This window comes from Triturus cristatus, chromosome 7 (genome assembly GCF_964204655.1).
Source record: "Triturus cristatus chromosome 7, aTriCri1.1, whole genome shotgun sequence".
NCBI lineage: Eukaryota > Metazoa > Chordata > Amphibia > Caudata > Salamandridae > Triturus > Triturus cristatus.
The window spans coordinates 563779423-563796319 of NC_140590.1; the positions used below are offsets into that span (position 1 = coordinate 563779423).

At 46.4% G+C, this 16897-nt stretch overlaps 1 protein-coding gene across 3 annotated transcripts in view; it reads right to left on the minus strand.

Moving 5' to 3' along the window:
* The window catches only part of LOC146810129 (proton channel OTOP2-like), a 61084-nt gene extending 45973 nt beyond the window's left edge, over positions 1–15111 (minus strand). The window contains exon 1 of one of the 3 annotated variants that reach the window (XM_085617077.1): positions 14943–15111. The gene's annotated coding sequence lies outside the window, so the exon portion shown is untranslated. Of the gene's footprint in view, positions 1–3880; positions 4004–7386; positions 7524–14942 lie in introns of those variants that run through there. The other 2 variants (XM_085617079.1, XM_085617078.1) reach the window with 2 other exon arrangements.
* Positions 15112–16897: the final 1786 nt, after the last annotated feature.

The following is a 16897-nucleotide window of genomic DNA, read 5'->3' on the forward strand; positions in this document are numbered from 1 at the left end:
TTTCAACATTGAACCGAAGTGATTCTAGTATAAAATATGTGCGGACTGCGATGATTAATAGACAGAAGCAGATAAAAGTTATGAGTGTCAACAAAGAAAATAAAACAAAGAGCGCCACCATCTTGTTCAGGTTACATATGCATACATATAAAAGATTATAACAATCGAGTAAACCCCTACGATGCTAACCCTAACCTAGGTGTCTGTTGTGTGAATACATGGTTTGCCAAGAAAACCCAGTCTGGATGATCTAATCCCTTTAAGTGATGGGTAAGAGTGTATGACCCCATCTTGGTCACAAACTGGTCAGTCATCTGCAAGGCGAAAGCTTCAGTATGCAGGGACTCCTCGACATCAGCAGAAGTGTCTCCCCTGATTATGTTAGGAAACAAAAGGCTATATATAGAAAATGGCATCCTTGCCACAGGTCGAGATTGTAATTGGGTAGCCATTGTTTGTGGTCTATAGATAGCTGTGTCTCCATATGGATGTGATAATAAAGCACATTTGTATTACGCATGTGAGATGCCTTGCAACAAATGCCAAGGCGTGTGATAGGATTCTCACAAAGTGTTCTGTGTCAGCAAGGTCTGTGTTTCTGCAAAACCAATGAAAGGGTCACCAATGGAAAATGTGTGTCACACGTTAATGTGACAAAGAGAAGGCAACTTTAGGTAAAAGGAATGGTGTATATGCAAGAATGAGACTAATTCTTACTGGGCCGAACTCGGGCACACAACATAGCCAGTTTCTGAGGTATCAGCAACTGAGATATCTCCTAGGGACGCGTAGGATCCTCAGGGAGAGTGGTGGAGGAATCTCCACTGGAGTGCAGGGTTCTGGGCGCCCCCTGCCGAGCCGTTCGATGTCCCAAATTTATACTACTCTGCTTCATAATAGCCACTCGCCACTTGACACACTCTGAGAGAAAGAAAGGGCAATCTGAGTAGGCTTTAAGATGATGCCCGGAGGATGTTGTGAGGATACCCGGGGGAGGTTGCGATCTGGGTAGGTTTTAGGTTAATCCAATTGAACCTCTTTCACAGGGTGTACTATACAAAGACCGACTCTTCCGCATAGGGAGCATAGTGGACGACCGATGTATGCAGGCTGCTTCACATGATTTGGAAGTGCCGGGGGGGGGGGGGGGGGGGCGAGCATACAGGAAAAGTATAGGCAAAACGCTATCGGACATAGTGGGGGTGCCAAGTGAGAATACAATCCTCACCTCGACCCCTTCTTCACTAGAGCCCTGTTTAGAGATCATAACCATGTGGAAACATCAATAGGGCATGGGAGGATAATACAAATCTCCGTATGCCTTTGTTCTGTAAAATCGATTTTAACCTAGGAGAAATGATTATTCAAGCATCGTTTCAAACGGATTTCAATTATATGTACAGCAACCAGAAATCTGAATTTTAATATGTGTGCTGCAAGCCGTTCCTACCGTGTTTGGTGTTTGCAACGAGGATACACATGTAATACACAGAAGAGGTATTAAATAAAAGCAAATCAGATGTTTTAAACGTAATCATCAAATCATTACCAAAACAGTTATAAGCAAATATATTAGATTCCCCAATAATATGTTATGGGCAGTGCGCTGATTGATAAATCTGCCAGCGTCCAGCTCGCTGGACAAGTGGTTCCGATTGGATCGCCTGTGTTCTGGAAGGGAGTTCAGGTGGTTCCAATTGGATCGCCTGTGTTCTGGAAGGGTGTTCAGGTGGTTCCAATTGGATCGCCTATGTTCTGGGAGGGCAGTTCAGGTTGTTCCAATTGGATTGCCTGTGTTCTGGAAGGGCAGTTCGGGTGGTTCCAATTGGATTGCCTGTGTTCTGGAAGGGCAGTTCAGGTGGTTCCAATTGGATTGCCTGTGTTCTGGAAGGGAGTTCAGGTGGTTCCAATTGGATCACCTGTGTTCTGGAAGGGTGTTCAGGTGGTTCCAATTGGATCGCCTATGTTCTGGAAGGGCAGTTCAGGTGGTTCCAATTGGATTGCCTGTGTTCTGGAAGGGCAGTTCAGGTGGTTCCAATTGGATCGCCTGTGTTCTGGAAGGGCAGTTCGGGTGGTTCCAATTGGATTGCCTGTGTTCTGGAAGGGCAGTTCGGGTGGTTCCAATTGGATTGCCTGTGTTCTGGAAGGCAGTTCAGGTGGTTCCAATTGGATCACCTGTGTTCTGGAAGGGTGTTCAGGTGGTTCCAATTGGATCATCTGTGTTCTGGAAGGGCAGTTCAGGTGGTTCCAATTGGATTGCCTGTGTTCTGGAAGGGCAGTTCAGGTGGTTCCAATTGGATCGCCTATGTTCTGGAAGGGCAGTTCAGGTGGTTCCAATTGGATTGCCTGTGTTCTGGAAGGGCAGTTCAGGTGGTTCCAGTTGGATCGCCTGTGTCTGGAAGGGCAGTTCAGGTGGTTCCAATTGGATCACCTGTGTTCTGGAAGGGCAGTTCAGGTGGAACCAATTGGATTGCCTGTTTTCTGGAAGGGCAGTTCAGGTGGTTCCAATTGGATTGCCTGTGTTCTGGAAGGGCAGTTCAGGTGGTTCCAATTGGATCGCCTATGTTCTGGAAGGGCAGTTCAGGTGGTTCCAATTGTATTGCCTGTGTTCTGGAAGGGCAGTTCAGTTGGTTCCAGTTGTATCGCCTGTGTCTGGAAGGGCAGTTCAGGTGGTTCCAATTGGATTGCCTGTGTTCTGGAAGGGCAGTTCAGGTGGTTCCAATTGGATTGGTTATGTTCTGGAAGGGTGGTTCCAATTGGATCCCCTGTTTCTGGAAGGGCAGTTCAGGTTCTTCCAATTGGATTGCCGGTGTTCTGGAAGGGCAGTTCAGGTGCTTCCAGTTGGATCGCATGTGTCTGGAAGGGCAGTTCAGGTGGTTCCAATTGGATTACCTGTGTTCTGGAAGGGCAGTTCAGGTGGTTCCAATTGGATTGCCTGTGTTCTGGAAGGGCAGTTCAGGTGCTTCCAGTTGTATCGCCTGTGTCTGGAAGGGCAGTTCAGGTGGTTCCAATTGGATTGCCTGTGTTCTGGAAGGGCAGTTCAGGTGGTTCCAATTGGATCGCCTGTGTCTGGAAGGGCAGTTCCGGTGGTTCCAATTGGATCGCCTGTGTCTGCAAGGGCAGTTCAGGTGGTTCCAATTGGATTGCCTGTGTTCTGGAAGGGCAGTTCAGGTGGTTCCAATTGGATCGCCTGTGTCTGGAAGGGCAGTTTCAGGCTACTGCACACCTAGTGATACGACGACACAAGCATGGCTCATCCACCGTCCTCCCTGCGAGGTCCAGTCCCACGACAGACAGGTGAACCGAGGTAGAACCAGGAGACATTGGAAACGACCATCCGCCACTTAGGTGGGCTCTGTTTAAGACTCACGATATATAGATCCATGATTTAATTAACTGTGCCTACCCTACATGCACACGAGCGCCCTACTGAAGAAGTATTCAGTGGTGCCTGTGAGCAGCACACAATTGGAGCACTGATAAGGATCGTAAAATAACCCACGTTGGTATTAAGCTATGCTATGTATTTTGGAAAGAGTGATCAACAAAACAGATAGGAATCACAACTTTTAGCCCATCCAGTAGAAGCCGTAGAAAGACTACACTAGTGAGTTTTCGCATATACGTCAAAGCCTGCCCGTTCTCAATAACTAACAGTAACGGGAAGGCATTCCGCAACTCTGTCACCCTTTCTCGAAGGTCCACCTGGTGACAAAGAGAGGTTCTGCCATTGGCCTGGTGCTAGCAGGCCGATACCAGGGAGCGTTTGTGGTGATGGTGTACACCTCTCCCTGAGGTAACTGGCGTGAGTCCATCTCTCCGAACACTGGGAGAGGGTTGAGTGAAGATGCCAATAGTATCAATTAGGCAATGGCGTTACCTGTGTACAGACACCATCGAAAAGAGTTCTGGAGGCGTCGCCCTGCTTCAATTGTCTGCAAAATGAAACCGGCTTCCTGACTCAGCTGCTGAGTATAAATCGTGGACAAGTAAGAGTGTCTGCAACCAGCGCTCCCAGATGTCAACACTGGAAGGGCGGGTTGCGGTCTTTCCTCTAATCCTCTAGTGCTGCGCTCTTGTATTTCAACATTGACTGGCATGCACCCAATAGGACGCAGCACCAACATCCGGCTCACGAGTCGCACAATTGTATGTCACAGAGAGTAAGGCAATGTACAATTAACTCACAAGCTGGTAAACCACAATACTGCCTTGATGTGAAATTCGGATTGGGGTTCAAACGCAGGATTTCTTTGGAAAGAGCAAAAACACATTTCACGCGATCTTTGATATTTTTGTCAAGTAAAAGTTTGCCTTTGACTAGTGTTTCAATGGCTCTCATCAATACACGCGCAGTATGAAACCGTGTCCCTCCACCCTGTCAGCCACACCCACGGACTGGCGACCCACGCCTCCCCCCTCCACCCCCAATATATTCGCATGCCCTGCCCCTCCAGGGTGAGACCTCGAACACTGGAGGATTTGTGTGCAAGGTAACCGGGAGAATTCTTCGCAGCCTGCTGTCACTGAAAGGCTAGTATGCGCCTGATAGGTGACTGACTCCCACCCAGCCCACCTTGCCTGTTAGAGGCACCCTCCTGTAGGGGAGTCTTCTGGAGTAACCAGCCTGCACAGCTCTTTGTGCCAGGCCAGCCAAGCTTTCATTGATTACTTGTAATGGCACCTGCATTACATGTATGCGGCAGACAAACTAAGCCAGTTTGTTGCTTTCATTTTAATGTGTGTATTTTTCTTGTATGGTTCTCAGCACACAGCAGTAATCCGGATGCTGCTGGTTGGGTGTCATGCCTGTGCAGGTCATGACCTTGTTACACACCCTGCAGAAGGAGCGGCAGTGGTAGAGATGGGCGCCCGCTCACTGCCCAGCAGCTGCTGGCGCTGGGCAGTGTTTCAGGTGTGCTGCAGTTCATTTAACGTCTCATGACCGCCACTTTTCAGTGCCACGTTTGCCAAAGTGACATGGCGTCGCCCTGAAATAAACCTCATTGGTGCCATCTGTGTATGGCTGTGGATCCCAGTCTGTAGGAAAATACGCGGTTTTAGCCAACAAGCATCCCATCAGCACTCTGATGGCAGGACCTCCCCTATTCTGGGTCCCGGAATCTTTCTGGCCACCCCACCCGGCTTTTGCGTCTGCCCCTATACCCTTAGCTCTTTCGGGGGTACTGCTATACCTGTGCTGATAGCCGCTGCCCCTGCCCGCCATCTTTTGTTGACCTTTCCGTCATGTCGCCTCTTCATGCCTCTTTTTCATGTCGCTCATGACCAGGGTCAGAGAGATTGGGGGGGTATAAGCTTCAGATTTCCCAACAATTACGCTGGCATATCTTGTAAAATATGTTATGAGATGCAGAACCCGAGGGGGCTTGAGGGGCAGTGGAAAGAGAAAGAAGTGAGGATTGTTAGGGGGACTTCAAACACAACCGTTTCCAAACTAACCAAGTTTTAAGGCAGACATGAGAGAGGATGTGTGTTTTTGTCAGTGTGGGCATGTAAAAATCCAGAGTGAAATACTACAGACACCTCACCATTCCCGACTAAAACCCCCTACAGAATACCTTTTTAGGAGGGTGTTACACCCTAATCCCTGTACCCCCCTCCCCAATCTACGCCCCTGTTCGTGACCCCATGTCTCTTCACTGATCCTGTCTTCACTCTAGACACTGCATTACCTCTCATACACCCCCTGACCTGTGCAGCCACACCCCTGTCTCGCTGCCAGATTATTAATTATGCGCCCCCCCATTAAACCCAACTCCGCCTCCTCCCAATTGACATTCATAAGGGGTCCCTCCTGATGATATGAAATCGACCTGCTGTTAATAGATCGAAGACTAATGAAGTCACAGCGAAGTTTCACTGCTCTGTGGCATTATTGGAAGGTGTAATCAGAACTCAGAGGTAGGATTCATTAATGATGAGGAATTAGAAACTGTAAAGGAATTTACAGTATTTTGGAACTCATGTCTCTTGAATTGCAAATTCAATATGGAATGGCCCTTGCAACATCACAGGGCAACATTGTGTATTAAAAAAACTGCCTGTCCAGAGTAGGTCAATACATATAGTTTGCGGTGTACAGAAATACGACCACATCTTCAGGCGGCACATGGACTTAGGCAGGATGCCTGTGGGATCTTAAGGTCAGGTAAGTGTTCTTTGCACGGTTTAGACATCTTCCTACACGCTGACGTCCACCTACCCTCCAGGGTTGCTACAGTTGAATGGGTCAAGTGGGTTTAGTGCTCAAACCCAGGCCCAGATTTAGTAACATTTTGCGTCATGGGTGCACCACATTTTTGGCGCTAAGGCTCAGATTCCTGGGCAAGTTGCTGCACTGCGTTATGTTCATGGGAGAGCGGTGAACTGCTCCATATTTGCCAAGATGTTGCACTGTTCAACTCTGTCCCTGAGCGGATGCACTTGAGGCTGTCTGGCGCCAGTGCAAGTGCCCTTATGCCATGAGGCAAGGTGCTTTCATTGTGGGCAGAGAGCAGAACAGTGCCATATCTTTGTAAATACGGCACAGTTCAGCTGTTTTGTATTCACGCACTGTAGCACAGCAACTTGCCTTGCTGCGCGGCGTGAACTGTTAGTAAGTCTGTGCCCCAGTACTTACTAAATTTCCCTTAAGCAGGTGAAAAAATCTTTGAAAAGCAATTACAATCCACCTCTGACGTTCTCCTGTTTTACAGATAAATTAAAGGGCCACTTAATTGAATTTTTGAAGTTATAGAGTTAACAGTCCGGTTGTTAGTAGGTTGCTGATTGGATGCATTTGTGAGCAGCTTAGGGTAAGTGACAATTTTGATGCTTCTGTTATTTACGGTCATTGATATTTGTAATTTTTCAGTTTTTTAATTACTTTTAATCATGCAATTTTATCATTTAATGCTGCCTTTTTTTCTTTGCTTTCCATATGTTGCGTTTGTGCTGGGATATAGAAGCCTGAAGCTTGGTTTTCGGAGCCATTGTAGGAGTATATGATTAAAAGCACTCTTAATTTGTAAACTCATGAGTGATGAATGTCGGGATTGCAGAGTACCAATGCTGTGTAGTCTTGATTCCACCTCCTCCATCTTTCTTCCACCACTAGACACTCCCTTCCCCTTTATTTCAGCCTTGCAGGTTCTTTTCCATCCTTATTCCCCCCTTACTCACTGTTTTTCCATCTTTCTCTTCATCTTTCTTTTGTTTGTTTTCTCTTGCTCTAGGTCAAAATCTGATGAGGAAAAGAAAGTGTTGGTCTCCTAAATGAGTGTTGGTGGGACCCACCTTCAACAATGCCTGAAATTAACCACTGAAGAAAAGAAACATACAACTAAAATAAACATGTTGCCCGGAGCTCTTGGTGTTAACTCCTACCTGGGAAAGGTTATGGCCTCTGTGGTCCCCACGTATCCTGTTTTGATGCCTCAGGCGCCACTCTTGCCTTTTTTCCTCCGCCTTATTTTTAGCAGTAGCGCTTGTAGTCCTGGAATCTCTGAGTTAGTAAACAGCGGCAGAGCCTTCCATTGTTTAGGCATTTAGGCTGTACATGGTGATAACATGTTTTATTATGCCATGTTGATTTGCATCTGTAACCATGCTCAATCCTGAGGACACCAGCTTTTGTTCTGCAGGCCTCACCTACACAGTAGTTAAATGGCCTCTTCAAACCAAGACATCCCCCCAGAAGAGGAAGCAGAAAGGTAATGAGTCAAACCAGGAACTTCTCTAAAACGACACTATCTTGAATTCCCTGTTTGAAGAAATACATTGTTCTTGCTGATGTAATGAAATATAAATACGTCAAAGCATTTCCTCATTTGCTTGTCACCGATTAGAATTAAATGAAAGATAAGGCCTATATTCCTGCTCCCTGTGACTCATGACCGCAAGAAAGCTAAGTGTTTGTATTCGTGCATTCCTATTTGAGCAAGAAAAAGTCTTGGCACTTGGGGTTACTAATCTACCAGTAAAGTGTCTCCTAGGAATGCAAAGCCAGGCCTTAGGACAAACTTCCCTAGATAGTGTCATGCCAGCGCTAAACTCTCCTCTATATATTGGCCTCTGTCAATGATTGGATCACTGTTTAAGCGCCACGTCCGGACAACTGTGCGCTTCATGGTCATGGTACCTCGCCTGCTTTTGTCAAGAAAAGTCTTCAACTTTATATCCCTCCACGCTCCCACAGGTCCTCTGAAATCTTTGCTTCTCTCAACTCAAGACGCCACACGTCAGCAGTCGATGTGCAATTAATCGGTTAATGCATATTGTTAGCCTGTGTGTCTTTAATGAAATCTTGATTCTCTACTCATAACATTTGGAGAATCGTCATTCTCTCACCACAGTAGGGAACTCTCTCCCTCTAGTGCTTAGACCCATCTCTTCCTTCCTACTTTTGAATGAGTTGTTTAGACCCATTGTTTCATTGGCGCCACCTAATTTAAAAGGGCAGGACCTTGATTATCTAGGTTTTCACCCCTGGAGCCCTGAAACCTTTGGGTGTTTCAGTTCTCTATAACAGTTACATAACATTAATATTAACATACAGATTGAAAAGGTAGGCGATACCCTGATCCCATGCCAAGACGAGAAACAGCTACAGCACGTGAATCACATGTAAAAGCAAATGGGAAAATAATGTACAGCGGAATCGCATGCCAAAACAAATGGAAACAAAATGTACACTTTGAAAAAATGTGCAAAAGGAAGGGTTAATCTCCCTGAACAAGATTTGGTTGTGTCAGCTACAATTTACCATATAATAGATCTACCCATCATGACAGCTCTCTTCTAGTACTTGGCACAGTATGGCAGTAAATGTTAATGGCAACCCCTGGTTAGGTCAGGCGCCTTGAAGAACTCACCAGAAGAGGTCACAGCCAGGTCGGGGAGGTTTGACGGCAGGAGTGGGACAGGAAGGGGGGGGGGGGGCACTATACCTTGTATTTGAAGACCCCTCCCTTAGAGTGTTGAGCTGTCATGCAGCATGCAAGACTCATTTTTCACCTATGACTTCCCTAAATGTTTTGGTATATTTTATTCACAACTGGTGTATTGTAGTAGCAGAGCGAGGTAATCCCACGAGAAAGGGTGCACCTGTACTTGAAAAATGATTAAAGACAGGAAGTGTAAACTGCCCAATGAGAGCTAGACTCGACTTCTGGAACCCCACAGTAGTTCCTAAGTCAACATCCACACCTCAAGACGCGCAGCACCAGCCCATAGCGGCTTCCGTAGAACCCCTGTTCCAAGAGGCACACTGGCTGCTCTCTCAGGCAATAATAGCTTTTGGGCGTCTGTGAGTTCTCCCATGAAGCACTTCGCCGGGGGCATTAATGCCACGATTCCGAATGCATACGTAAATCCAAAGCAATACTTTCAAGACTGGATTTACCAACACCATAGGCACGGGACTGTAAAATGACTCCGCAGTTTCAGTTATCCCTAAGGAATGAGGAATAACAAAGGACATTGGTGTTTCAGCACCTGTTTCTGCATGACATTTCCGAATTCCAGGCTTTTTGCGTGGACCTATTTTTTTACAGGTTTGGCCCGGCAAATATTTCCTCAATGTTGCCCACTGTAATATCACATGTATAGTTATGTTGTATGCTTCTTAATGCCCGTTTAGGTGGGAAAGTATTGTTTCCATCTAAACTGGTTTAAAGTTCATGCTTGTACCATCTTCTGATCGTATTTCTTGCTTGAAAACGCAATAAAGATTTTTTAAAAAAAATACCTAACATCATATTGCTATCAAAAGGTGAGTCGGGCTGAGCGTCGGAGTCCATCCTGTTGACATACTGAAAAGGTCTGACCCATGATACCAATGGACACAACCGGCTCCAGAGTAGATACAAGGCAAAAACAAACAAAACGGCAGACTTTATTCAGAAATGATGATAGAAAATGACACACTCTTGTAGTCTCCTGGACCCTGCGCTGTCAGACCCCCTGCTGGCAGAGCTCTAGGCAGGACGACGAACCTGCGACATCCAGCTACAACCACTGACACGCCAGGCATCAGCACCCCTGCAGGCCGCCCTGGTGAAGGTGCCTACCCCCACTGGTGCCATGACCCATGCCATTCACCTGAGACGGCCCCCACCACCCTCCTGTTCGCCAGGAAAAATACAAAATCCCTCCGGTTCCCCCGAAAGCTACTCAAACCCTTTACCTTTCCCGTTCCCTTTCCAGCCACTTCTTTCGTCCCCCTCCCAGTCCCCTGTTCCACAAGTACATTTTCACGCATCTTCTCCCTGCATTACTTTCTTACTCCATGGCCTCTGGCCAAGGCACATCTGTGCTTCTTCTGCAGCCCACACATACATACCACGGGCAATGCCAGTGCCACACAAAGACCTTCGCTTCCCCTGCGGGAGAGGGCCAGGTCACACAAACACTACCCTGCCTCTAAAATAATCAATCACAGTGAAATAACACGACTGACGAACTGACACTCAGTTTACCTGAACTGAATTCAGGACATGTACCCGGCACACTCGATGCACTGGATTGGCTCTCGTGGCTTTGTTATAGGTGCTAGTATTACACAGCACGACATTATTCGCGTTATCAGCCACTAATGGATGAAATACAGTTAGTATCGGTGGCCTTTGAACCACTCTTCCGAAACATTTGCTCTGTAAACCCTGTTAATTCTCCTACTGCAATCAACACTGTGAGCTCCATTTCCACCTGCACTCAGCAGGTCATGGTATGTTCTGCAGATCTGTAGAGCGCACCATCGCCCGGAAGGTGTCCTTCTCCTGGTGGTAAATGTGCACAAGGGACGCCGGAGCGAAGGGGGTTGAGAGATTGAGGGAGGGACAAAGAGGTTGAGGCATGACAGGTGGGGAGCATTGCACACACCCCTGGCCAGAGAAAGAGGACGACCAGCACCAGCCTTCAAGGCTCAGTTGCTGTAGTAGCCAAAGCCCGCTGTGATGTAGCAGGGCAGATTTTCTAGTCGGTAACATCGAGTCCATTATTCTTGCGCCCAGAAAACCAGGTGCAGGAACACCGAGCCATTTGTGATCATGTGGAGCGATAGCCCACCCAAGGATACCACTGCACCTGACTCATACTCAGGCCCTTTTGGTTAAACGTCCGCACTGTGGCATGCTGTAACCCATTATGATACCCTAAATAACAGAAATCTTTGGTACCCCAATGTTTGGTAGGTTTCACTCTAAAATAAACACCTCGACTTTAAAGAATGTTCTAAATTGGGGAGGTCTATTGCAAAATGATCACAAGTCACATGCTGGACCACTAAGATAAAGACTGTATTTTAGGTGGAATTCAGGACTGTGTTAGTTTAAGACAAATGTGTACACCCTCTAAGCAAGGCAGAAATCAAATCCATCCACACACGAAACAAGGAGTAAGCAAGGTCAGGGAATGAAGGACCACAAAAACAGACCCTTGGGGGCCATATGTATGAAAAACGCGCTTTGCGATTCTCAAATTGAGATTTTTAGGGACTCGCAATTAAAGAATCGCAAAATGCAATGTATGTTGGATTTGCTAAATATTTTGCGAATCCTACATATTCCTTGTTTGCAAATCGCAAATTGAGATTCACAAATAAGGAATACCTCCCCATTCATTCCTATAGGCTAGAAGGCCCATAGGAATGAATGGGAAGACATTCTCAATTTGCGATTCTCAATTAGAGAATCGCAAATTGAGAATGCAATTTCAAGGTTGCAAGGGTGTCAATAGGACACCATGTTGCACCCCTGAAATAAGCATGTGTGCACTTATGGTGCACATACATGCCCTAAGGGCATGTTTCTGCGCCACATGGCACTTGGAAAAAGGCAAAAAAGTGCATTTTTCAAAGAAATCGCAAATTATCACCAACCTCAAGTTGGTGGTAATTTGCGATTTCTTAAGCCAAAATTGTACAACTTGGGTGCTTCCTACATTGCATTTAAGGAATCGAAATTTGGGATTCCTTAAATGCATTCGCAAAATAGGGAATCACAAATTTTGCGATTCCTTATTTTGCGAGTGGGTTTTTGTGTGCTACATTGCACACTACCTAAATTGCGATCGCAATTTGGCTTCATACATATGGCCCTGGGTGAGAATTTGACATGAAAAATAGGTATATGAAAAAACACAAATCAAATTGGTAATCAGGAGGAATGAGAAACACACATCAGATTGGTTTACCAATGCACAAGGATTGTCATAGCCATGCCAGGTTCAAGGGGGAGCAAAGGGTACAGAGAACCTCCAAATGTATAGCCTCCATAAGTAAGTATGTACATTAGTGTGATTGTGTCGCCAGGCATGTTCTAATATTAGCTGTGTCTTCCATGCAGCATCTGGTACATTTGGTTGCACCTGTGTGTCATTGTATCAAGACAGATTTGAAAATGCATCAACATGAGGTTTCTCCTGTGTTCGCCTCCAACTACGTTCAGTATACTTCGACTGGAACTATAAAAGTCATCACTGTGATCCTGGGAGCAGTCGATCTTCAGGTTCAACTAGTTCTGAGTTGATGAAGCTCTACATGTACTTCACCCATCGGTTGTGGGGCCAACTACAACAGCAGACTGTCCAGAGTGTTGCATTGGGACATCAATCTGTCCTCTTCAAGAAGGATCCAAGCGCCCTAAAAAAGGCTCCTTTCTTTACGCATAATAAAGGGCTTCTTATTTGAAGATCTATTTTTTCATGCAAGTGCGTAGCTTGCATCAAAAAAGCGAGAATCAAAGTATCAGGAAGTGCACGGTTAACTGAGGATGAATTTTCACAAGAGACAAACAGGAGCTACACAAAATGAATAGGAGAAATGAAGAGATCATTTGAGAAAAATGATCCACCTACGAAAAAAGGAACAGGGTACAGTCACCCCAATCGTGTGCCAAATCCACTGATAACTGGTGAACCCCCTTTGTCAAAATCCACAGAGCTACCTCACCAATTCCACTATTCAAACATTAATATATTAAGTAGCTCATGCGATACTCACTTTTACCGCCAGTTAAACATGCCTATGTCATAAACTCAGTCTGCCCATACCTACCACATTGTTCTCTAAATCTTTGAGATGGGGATGACCATCATCAATACACCAAGCCGCACCTGTTATTTGCCGTTCTGAATAAGCTTTGGCCTCTAAAATAAATGGAGGGTGGTACACAGGTGTTGTAAATCACAAAGAAGGCTTAGGAAACGAGTGTATGTAGGTTAGCATCCAAAGCACATGCGCAATCTGGAAAGAATCATTTCAATGTAGGTCTTCCACGGGGGAGAAGAATGAAGAATGTCAGCCCCATAAACAGTGATGAAGATTTGTAGTCACTGTCAACCCCCTACTGTCATCACTTCTGACAGCATGCCATTTGCTTCCGATGGATAGTGACAGCATGCCATTTGCTTCCGATGGATAGTGACAGCATGCCATTTGCTGCAGTGGTTGCTGATAGCATGCCATTTGCTGCCAATGGATGGCGACAGCATGCCATTTGCTGCAGTGGTTGCTGATAGCATGCCATTTGCTGCAGTGGTTGCTGATTGCATGCCATTTGCTGCCGTTGGATGGCAACAGCATGCCATTTGCTGCTGATGGTTGGTGACAGCATGCCATTTGCTGCTGATGTTTGGTGACAGCATGCCATTTGCTGCTGATGGTTGGTAACAGCATGCCATTTATTTGCTGACAGCATGCTATTTGCTGCAGATGTTTGGTGACAGCATGCCATTTGCTGCAGATGGTTGGTGACAGCATGCTATTTGCTGAGGTGGTTGCTGATAGCATGCCATTTGCTGCCGATGTTTGGTGACAGCATGCCATTTGCTGCCGATGGTTGGTGACAGCATGCCAGTTGCTGACGATGGATGGTGACAGCATGCAATTTGCTGCAGATAGATGGTGGCAGCATGCCATTTGCTGCGATGGTTGCTGACAGCATACCACTTGCTTCGATGGTTACTGAGCAAGCCATTTGCTGCCGATGGATGGTGACAGCATGCCATTTGCTGAAGATAGCTGGTGACAGTGTGCCCCCCTGCTTGAGTATCACTAGTGACATTTGACCTCTGTTATATCTTACTAATGATGACAGCAGACGTGTTACTCAAGAGTTCTGATGACAGCACTTCACCTGCTGAAGATGGCTGAGGGCTGCTTGGCTGAAGATGAAGTTTGCTGGTAAAAGGGGCCCATTGCTGGTGCCAGCTGCCCGCTGCTGAGGTTCAGTATTAACAGTCCGCCGTGCCCCCATGGATGATCAGACGTGGCTGTAGTCTCTCTGCTGGTGAATGCTGTGCCTCTATTGAAGAGAGCACCGTTGCTATTTGTAGCTGGTATACTAAGGGTACGAGCCAATGCCAGACCCCACATCTACAGGGCATCCTCTGTCTGAAGATGGCACCCTGAGTACCACAGGTATAGCTACAACATTCTTAATTGGGGATCAATACTGCATCCATTGTATAGTGAGTTAGCTCTAAATGCGTTTACTCATTCCTTTATTCAGGGAAATATTCTCTCTCCATGATCGATTCACCATAGCAATGACACCTTGTCCCCATAGGGAGGACCACTTTAGATGCAGTGCTTACATAAGTGATTCTTTGTATTCTTGAGTGCATAAAGGTATACATAAATATGACAAAAACACAATGTTTAACCCGTATATACTTTACTGTCCTTGTAGATTGTGATAGTAGTAGCACTTCATAGAAAGCGTATAAAAGGCGATAATTTAAAATAAAGACAAACACATGCTCAATTGAGCGCCCCGTGCACTTCGGAACAACCCCGGCTTTAACTGCATGTTTGACGCTATTAATGTCAAGGTCACAGCCCACCTCTTGCACCTGTAGAACAGTGTGGAACGACTAAAGAAGCAAGTAAAAGGCGATCCCAATCCAGCACGAACCGGAATAGCAGGCGCCGAGAACCTTACCTGACTGGAGGACACGAGTGCCTCTTCTCGAGTGCCCTGCAGCTGCCCTTCGCCCTTATATGCGGCGCTCCGCTCCTGCAGAGGATGGCATGTGGGGTGTACGGTGTCCGGCAGGCGCTGGGTCTTTCCCAGCTTTTGCTAAAAGACACAGAACTCCGACTACCCGACAATGTAGGGAATGCACATCTGGAGGCGGATCTAGTGACAAGCCCCGATGACAGGATGGCTCATCCGACTGGTTCTGGCCAGGCGGCGCGGCACACCCGGGCTGCGAAGGTAATAATGCACCGGCAGCGCTGCCGGAAACAGGACTTCTATGTGGGTGCATGGTGGGGTGGTCTGCAGCCGGCCCCAGCAATGCGAGGGGGTGCAAATGGGTCAGGGCACAGGGGTTATGAGAGGTGTCATAGTTGGTGCCAGCAAGGGGGCATTGAGGGAGGGTCCTCAATGCCCCCATGCTCAAGGCTGGAGCGAGATATTGGGCTTTTGGGGAATAGATTGAATGGGTCCTACCAAAGGGGTCGAGGCAGTGGCTCTTCAGCTGAAGCAGGCCACTGGGGTTTATGGGAAGTGGTACCGATGGAGGCAATGTGGGAGGGTCCGAGGCTGGGTCAAGACACAGGCCCCCGCCAGGGGCAACACAGAGGGCACTGCCAGGACTTGGCATTAAGGATTCTTTTATGTTCCAATTTAAGAACGTCATGGCACCAGAAAAGGCAGTGCCTCGTCTTTACTGTACATCAAGAAGGGGCTCAACAGCAGTGTTAGAAATGTCTTTTTGTCACTGACAAAGTTCTCGATTTTTCAAGTTTCCAGGTTAATTGCAACAGACCAAGCTGGAAAAAAGTACGTTATTTTTTGCAGACTCGCTACAGGCAGCTCGAGCTCTCTTTTGCACACATCAAATACTACATCGGGTGGGCTTGGGCTCTTCCCCTTGCTCCTGATTGGATGGGTTGCTGGTCCATTCCAATCCTCTGATTCAATGGCTGTCATCCCATTTCTTATGTTTGTCCCACCTCTGGGCATTTAGGTTTCACCCTGCTCTTTGATTGGTTGACTGTATCCTTTTACTGCTGACATTAAAGTTACTATTTTTCCCTATTTTCTTTCAGTTCTGAATTAACACTAGATGCAAGGGCATTTCCTGTCTCTGGCACCTTACGTGCACTTTCTCCCAATTCTATCTCTCTTGCCCCACTTCACAAATCCTTTCATCTCCCAGGCCATCCTTGGCTATTCTGCTTGCTGACCCCACAACTGACTCATTACCCTCTGTTCCTTGCCTTGACACCATTTTGCTACGGCTCGATGCTTCTATGTCTCTTTTCCTTGCTTTCCCACTGGCCTGCCACTCTACTCTGTTGGCTTTATCAGTGCTTGTTAAAATTCACTAGTATTGACAAAGCCAGTACCAATGACCCGCCGTTTTAGAAGGTTCTTTGTTTGTACTTCTATCATGTCCTTCAAATGGTGTGTATTGGCAAAGTGCCAGCCATCTTGGAAGTATTAAAATTAGCATTCCAAGATAGCCTGATAAAGCTGCAAGTTTTGCCACTGATTTTGATGCAGTTTTGCAACCAATAGCAAATACAATAGCTGTGACTGAACCTGTGGAAGTTTATTTCCTAAGCTTAAAAATTGGCTGCCACGTTTTATCAAGAAACAATGTGGCAGCCATCTTGGAAGCAGAGAAAATAATGTTCAAAATGGCCGAATTACATTTTCAGTACCTCCAAAATGGCGGTAAATCATCACTAGCCTATTTCTTCCTCTCGTTCCTAGTACATTCCTACCTTACCCAGCATCCAAGTCTTTTGTAGGATCAATGTTTCCCACCTAACACTTTTTATGTCTGTCTCCCTTTGGAGAAAACTCTCAGGTTGTGGGGGTCATTAGGTTTTTGCACTTCAGCAACAAATTATGGGAGTGTTTCTGAAAAACAAAAAAATATT